The sequence below is a fragment of the Diadema setosum genome, chromosome 4, assembly GCF_964275005.1.
Source record: "Diadema setosum chromosome 4, eeDiaSeto1, whole genome shotgun sequence".
Classification (NCBI taxonomy): domain Eukaryota; kingdom Metazoa; phylum Echinodermata; class Echinoidea; order Diadematoida; family Diadematidae; genus Diadema; species Diadema setosum.
The window spans coordinates 10,253,691-10,261,981 of NC_092688.1; the positions used below are offsets into that span (position 1 = coordinate 10,253,691).

The 8,291-nt window shown below is 34.7% G+C and overlaps 1 long non-coding RNA gene across 1 annotated transcript; it reads left to right on the forward strand.

Annotated features, from left to right (window-relative positions):
• Positions 1-2,955: 2,955 nt before the first annotated feature.
• On the forward strand, positions 2,956-5,299 carry LOC140228065 (uncharacterized). The gene is made up of 4 exons (XR_011901074.1): positions 2,956-2,971; positions 3,622-3,663; positions 4,684-4,743; positions 5,265-5,299. It is a non-coding gene; the product is annotated as an uncharacterized lncRNA (long non-coding RNA).
• The last annotated feature ends 2,992 nt before the right edge of the window (positions 5,300-8,291 follow it).

The following is an 8,291-nucleotide window of genomic DNA, read 5'->3' on the forward strand; positions in this document are numbered from 1 at the left end:
GAACCTCCTTCTCCCAATTAATGTCAAAACAAACAAGATTAACGTATTTGTCGTGTCTGTGAATGAAATAATGCTATAGGAAATTTTAAACACATACACATTTTTTGAAAGTACTGTTGCAAAGGTGATATCAGAACAAAGAATGAATACGAAAATATGAAATGTTAAGATGCTTGCAAACACTACCTATGATGAATGAAAATGGGGGAAAAAAAGAATAAATGCATAACGTGTCTGCTAAATTGACTGCAGTAAATGCGATATTGGATGCCCAAGAATGAATTCGAATGAACGAGCGCAGCGTATACGTGATCGCGTGACTATATCATGCTAAATTGAATGAACGATTTGCGAAATGGTGCTTGTCTTACGAATTTGAACTGAAAAAGTGCTGATTCGAATGATGTTAAATGTAATTTGAATGCTCCAAAATGAATTTGAATGAAAAAAAAATTATAAAATTGAAATACCGAACATGCCATCTAGGCTAAATTGTGCTAAATTGAATGCACAAATTAGTAATTGGAATGAAAAAAGTGCGAAATTGGCCGGGAAAACCTATTTATTTCCCACGCAGGGTGGTCAATTTTCCAAGTTTTGAAAGTTCACTAGTCCCTGACATTTTGAGACTGATTACACCTCATTATAGAAGTTTGTCAAAAGAACACGCCTGTGATGTAACCATTGGGCAATACATGCAGCCCATATACAATATTTGGTTTTGTTGTTGTTGCCCTTTTATCTTACTCTTGAAAAGGACTCGTAGATCATCAATCTTAAAAGACGTATAATTTTCAGGGGATATGGGGCTCCAATCGTAAATACTGACGTCAACTCGTTGTTTGTTTTTTCTTTGTTCCTACTAAAACTTGGTAACATTTCCTGGAACAATACCTGCAGCTGGAATGATGGTTGAAGTATTAGACTGTGACACTCGAGATAGTCGGATAACAATTATTTCATTCATTACTTTGCTTTTTTTTTTAAATTGAGCAACCTAGGAGGTTACTATAAAATAGCTCTTTGTGCAAAAACAATGACGTGCATTATAATGAAAAGCATATTTTGGTATTCCATTCTCAATACAGTATAACAAAATGAAACAAAGAAGGGGTGTGATTTTAAATGGGTCATTATGATAAATGTCGCACCATCGTATAGGGAAAATGTATAAAGTAAAGACATGATAAGATGTCAGTTTGAAGGTGGACTACAGTGAAGGAAAGACTTCGAATAAAGTTTTGAAAAAAATGAAATAAAAAATGGAAATCCAGGGGACCAAAGAGTGGATGGTGTTTCGATGGACTGACGAAATATTTCCTCCATATGGGATTACTGTAACGGATTATTATAAAATGTATTTATACTAAGACTATTGCTTGGTCAAATTGATACCATGTGGTATTCATTAATGTCATTAATAGCTGCCCTAGACAAATCGATGTTACAAATACACTTCTGTGCATGTACTGGTGCGCACTTTCATTCACTATTGTTGCCAATATACACTCCAAAAGCATAATTAGCCGTCGTGGAGGTCTATTTCACCAATAAAACTGCACTTGGACTCACTCTGCACATGTCGTTCATGTGTATTAAAGATCATGCACTATGACACATGTGTGTGTGTTTGTGTGTAAATATGAACATTTTCCTTAAAAGTGCCTGATTGCTTATTATCTTAATTTGCTTCTAGTGAGTTGCAAAGTAGACTAAATAATATTTCTGACAGAAAAAAAGACAGAATAAGCAATTACTTTATTGAGAAAATGTCGCAAGTATTCCTGCAATTTGTACTACCTTAGGTGCTGGTTGAGGACATCACGCGGTGGATTATGGGCGTTCCTTGGACCAGTTCTCTTCGTTGTTACGGTACGACTCATTGCAGTTCATTTTGTTCTTTTGTTCACGATAGCATTATTGTATTCTACGTGCATGTGAGGGAGTCAAAAGTAGCCATGCAGAAAAGTGTCCCATTCAATATCCTCAAAATATTGCATCCCCAGAAACGCATCCCAAGAATAATTAGAAGAAATATTTTCCTGTGCACTAATCCACTAAGATTACTAAGGCTACCAAGATTCTAATATATTTATGTTTGCACGTATTATTATCATATAACTTGCCCTGAATTTATTGTTTAGGTTTGTGAGAATTTGTTTAGTTTTGTGGGGGAATTATTGCAGAATTTCTAAAGATCATCAAAGTTGTATAGGACCGTGGGATAAGAAAGTTAAATTAAGGTTGAGCAAAAGCAATAAGCGATTCCTAACAGCAAAGACTTGGTTTTCATTTCAGCTATCAATGTTATATGGCTCAACAGTGATGTAGATTTTCTCATGCGTATTTCTTTTCTTGTTTTCAGTGCAATGCATGTGTGCTCGTCTTCGCTCTTCGAACTTTTGTCTCGGTCAAAGCATTTCGGGACAAGTCTGAAAAGGAAAAGTTTTTGTAAGTATTTTAAAACACTTGATTTGATTCATTGCATCCTGAAATGGTGTCATGTATACATGTAGATCGTGAAAAAAATATATGATTTATTGTTTTTCATCTCAAGAATAATTTTGGCAAAGTTAACATAAATTTACCTTTCATAGTATCTGCAAAATAAAAGAGTATCATAATTTCATGTTTTTCATCTCAAGAATAATCTTGGCAGAGTCATCATATCACTTTTCATTTTATCTACGAAATCGATATTGCTATCAAAATGATGACGTAATTCGTAAACTTCGAATGAAAGCCAATTAATCATTAGATGTTCTCTTCAAGTACAAGCAAGATGTATTTTATACTCCTCGCTAACCTCAAAAGACAAAAATAACAGTAGAAAACCTCATCACTTTTCAGCTCCTCTGCTCGGGCGGTTGCCATACTTCTTCCCATCTTGGGAATACAGTGGATTCTTGGCTTTTTCGGCACTATTCACGTAGTATTCTCCTATCTATTCGTTATCGTGAACACCACGCAGGTAAGAAATCACGTGATTTGATGTGCAGCATGACGTGAAGCATGGAGAGGGAGACAGAGGAAGATATATATATATATATATATATATATATATATATATATATATAGAAAGGCACAGATAAAGAAAGTGATCTTGAGATGAGTAAGAGGGCTATGTGGACCCAGTATAAATTCCGACTCATCGCAAATGAAGCAAAAATAAGTTTACTTCACTACTCAGTAAACTTATCTTTTTGTGGCCCGATCGGGCAACTAAGATTAATAATTGATTGGTATGTTTCCTCTTATTTTGGGTCATTTTTTTCCCGGCAACCAGAAGGTCAAATCAAATTTTTAATCGTCCCATAAGGGATCACATGTGAAAAAAAAGTTAGTCCTATTATATACGTTTGATATCTACAGTAACTGTTTTGCATACCAGGGAGAGTTTTGCCTAGGCAACACATTAGCAAGCAAATTGTATTAAGGTATATCAGGATGAACATCTGAATTGTTTCAGACACAAATAAATATGATTCTTCATCAAATTCGATAAATTTTGAAACCTCCCACGTGATTATTAAAGTTTTTACCCCTCTCATAATGATGTAGTATTATTAGGAAGGAAAGAATGATTATTCGATATTTGATTTGCTTTCGTTGTCATTACAGGGCGTTTTCATCTTGGTCTTTCAGATTCTTTTGAACGATGAGGTAAGTTCTCAGATAATTTTCGGGGTAACAGTTCGCTATGTCGAAGGTTTATTATTCCGAAAACGGAATGAGGTTCGTAGTTCCGAAGATATGTAGTAAGTACGCTCTTTCTTTTCATTTTGAGATTAACGAACCTCATTTCGTTTTCGTATCAACAAACCTTCGTATAACGAAACCTATTTTATTTTCGTAATTACAAACCTTCGAAGTAACGAGCCTTCGGAATAATACCACAAAATAGTCTATTGACGAACCCATTTTCACTTTCAGATTATCAAATATCTAGGTTTTCGGAAATTTTGTGTTTTGGAAAGCAAACAGTGGAATAACGAGCCTTTATTTTCAATGTCAGATAACCATAATGTAATCCGCTTACTTTTTTCTTAAAATGTCAAGTTTCGTTTGAAGGTACATGCATTTCTGTCTTTTAAAACACAAAAATACACATGTATACACACAACGTTGACTAATTAAACCTTGAGAGCACGTGTTAACGTGATGTAATATAAGTGATGACAGGTAAGGACTGCAATCTTCAGAAGGACATGGAACGTAGGCTCCAAAGACATACGTAAGTCTGCAAAAGATTTGTTTTGGTAAAGCAATAGCTACTCAGTAGCTGAGGCCTATGTGAAATAGGCGCCATTTTCACGTTTTACATTGAACACAGTCATCGGACATCCCACCCCCACCCCACAAACATTTCCGTATCATCAAGGTTTTTCTTTGTACGTTTTGACTTTTGTTTTGTTTCAGGGGAAATGAATTCACGATCCCATCAGGTTAAACATTGCTTGAAGGAACAAGACTTAATATCAAACTAACGCTGAAATAGAGCCGTAGTTTTAAGCGTAACGAGTAGAATATAAACCAGAAACTGGGCAATATGACAAACATAGAAGCTGATGACACAGTCGTGTATATTCAGACAAGATAATACCATGAGCATGACACAGTTTCACCAATCACTGAAGTAAAATAACTTCGTGATTATGTCCTCTTATTTTTTTCCGTATCTAGATAAACATCAAGTTCTGTTCTCGGAGAAGAGCTGTCTCTCCACAGTCTGGAACATCTGAGGTAACCCTAACTGAAAATTGTTTAAACACTGGTGAAAATTGTGTAGGTTTTATGTCAGTGTGGATGCAGCGTGTGAAAAGGAATTGTATAGCGAGAAATACTAACAGAATGGCTTCAATTTCTTTCCAGAATATGGGGAATGTATGACGCATTGTACAGAGAGTTATTTGCATCCCTGGTATATACGAGTATGCCACTACAAATAATACAATAATAACAACACTGAATATGCTGAATAATATCATCATATCATGTTGTAATCATTCTCTTTGCCTCTTCAGTGCTCTGTTATTCATAAACCAATCAGATCATACTTCCGTGGTATAACCCCTATCTAGCCTCGACATGTATACCAGTGCTACCCAGTTTGAAATAAAGTTGCGCCGACTATCAGAATCACAACCATATTTCCCGTCATCAGCACGGTTACAATCTTCTTATACTTATTTCACTCAGTTTTTCCAGAAGTGAGTTCATGTGCAATCATCGCTGTTCTGCAAATTCTCCATATTTCATAACAGGAAAAAAAGAGCGGGAAAGATCGGGCATACAAGAGATTTGACACTACTCATTCAACTACCACTACAGGTGAGAACTCGGCTGAGTCCTTTATTTTTGCTTCAAAAGAACTGTGCTGTAAAAAAAAAAAAAAAAAAAAAAAAAAAAGATTGCTGATGTTATTCATGCTATCTTCTTCGAGGAGATGGCGCAAAGAACAGACGTGAGAAAAAAAAATTCCAACCAAGAATGAGCATCGTATACCGGTTAAAGTGCTTTCGCATGGGGTGGTATTCGCAAATAGCATTCAAAACACCGTTCCTATTGGTTCTGTCTTGAGGGATCAGATTATCTCAAATTTATTGTACAGCATATTTTTCTGTGTAACATGGCAGAAGGAAATTGCTCTAGAGAGTTGCTTCAATATTCTGGCTCGGAATATTACTACTGATTTAGCGTTTGCCTTATCCCCCACCATTTCAAATTCTTCTACATCAGTTTTGCCATTATAATCATGTCAAGCGTTAATGATTCGCCATATAATCGCATGACAGCAAGTCACTCTAGGAATCATTTTGTGATTGTGTCACAGAACAAATAGTATTAGTAGTTGTTTCAAAGAAAGTGACCAAGTCATTTTTAGCAGAAAACCTGTTCTTTCCATCTTAAGCCAGTCAGTTTTTCTTCAATGTATGTTAGGAATACGGGAATGAAAATTGATCATCTGTCGACACACTGGTCTTTCACACAAACATAAGCGCATTGAAATGTATATTACAATCTGATGTGTCGATCAATCACCATAAAGTTTATGCTGTCGTGGGATATTCAAACAAAGGAGGTTGTTCAAACATTATAAAAGGGGCTATCATTGCTCATTAAAATTTTGTTTGTTATTTGTTATTTTGTTATTGTTATCTTTTTGTTATTATCATTTTCTGCTGGGATGGGGTATTTCGTTCTGACCCAAGTGTATATGTTTGCTCTTTGATCGAATTATTACAACATAATTATGATTTTTTTTTTCAGGAACTGAGGCAACAAGTGTGGCGACGGCTTCTCTGTGACTACACACCAAATTCTAAAGAGTAATTTCCAACATCTAAAACTTTAATCTAATTGTCACTGTTGGCTTGGTATGTAAGCAAATCGTTTCGTTCAATTAAAGGCTGTGTCACTCTGTTATTCACAAACAAGAATACGTATAGGAGTAGGTAATGTGGTAATTACAGGGTTATTGGTTATAGCAAAGTTTGGGCTCTCAAAACATTTTTGTTTGTCTCTCCGTTGCACACGCTTGGAGCATTGCTCATGACCGTTAAAGCATGAAGCTACCATCCACTGTTAAAGCCATAGAAATAAACTAATTCTGCCTGTGATGAAAAGGAGATCTGTGGATGTAAATGCCGATGTTAAACCCATGATATGCATCCTTATATGATAAGATTTGTCCTACTCACAACAAATTAAAGTGTTCAAGGGAATTTGAAATGATTTCCAAGCTGTGGTCGCAGATGTTACCTTCATCGTAATATCTCTTTGTAATGTTTTAATTTGAAAAGCTTGGAAAATATGGACTGCAAAACAGACGACACATTTATCAAAGTCCAAACTTTATTATATAAATGTTCTTCTAACATTCTATGTGCTACTTCCTCAGAGAAAAGCTTCCTGCAGTCCACATACATAGATAAAACAAAACAAAAAATGAACAGAACTAATTAGCTATTCAAACTTAAAGTGTTGGTACTTAAAAGAGCACATTCTATAATCTTGAATTGTAAGTGATATTGCTTTGTGCATGGAAATCAATTGAATGTATTTTAACTGTAATGTCTATTCATAACACGATAGGAGATACTATTATGAGAAAACATTTGAGCATTTGTTTTACTTTTACACATGGTAGTTTCTAGCGTCTAAACCCGCATTCCTGAACATCCTACGTCGCTGGAGAAACTGTTATCATTGAAAGCAGAACGTTAAAGTTTCAAATCCAATACTATTCACGTGCTTCTACTTGCACTGTATGAGTGTCACTATCACAGTACCGAGCTATATGCCTACCTTTGTCTAACAATATTGTCGCATAAGTATTTCTCCTATCATTTGCAAGTTGGTTACGTAAGTCATTAGGATATATAATGTAACTTTTTTATATAAGCGTGTTTAAGAAATATTTCCACATGACAAAAAATCTGATTCATCTATCAACGTCGTTAGCAGTACTAAGTGTATTATTACTTGTTTATTGTTATTGGAAAATTGGTTGTGTTAACAACGTTAATGTTACCATTCTTTTTTAACGTTAACATTCGATATGTACATTTCTATGCAGCAGTACATGCAATTCGCATTTTCAAGAAAACGCACACACGTTATATTTTTTTTAGCATTGTTTAATTCAATTTAAGACTATACTTTACTGGTATGTATTTTAATTGAGAATCAAATTGTATATTCAAATTAATTAGGCAGATTTGAATGTAAATTCATAGTATGCTAAAAACACTGATACATAAACTGTCCAAGATCAATCCAGATTTATCTATCTATGAAATTAATGATTTAGAAGCTGTGATTGAATTCAATTTGTTTAGCTGCATTGATAGCTTACACTTTTATAGCATTTTGAGATTCTTAATTCATGCTTCATTCATTTGATTATTCGTGAATGCGAAATGCTATTAAAACGTTTTAATATTTCCTTGTTCAAAGATGAAGTTGCAGACATAATCACCACTTAAAGTTTAAAACACTCATTTTTTGTTCTTTTTTTGTCTCTAATTGTCATGTTGTGCAATGTGTTGAAACCTGTATTCAGATCCAACCCAGCGATTTTTAACTCAGTGCTGCAATCATCACTTTGTGCCACTCGCCGTTCATCTTTCATTGCTGCTTCTGTTACTCTTACTAGTATTTGAAACCTTGAAAATTTGATCTACGATGCACATCATAAAAAGGATCCATTAAAATAGGCCACAATTTTGTAATAAAAAACACTTCACAATGATTATGCCTTTTTTCATTGTTGATTGGCCAATAGAGGT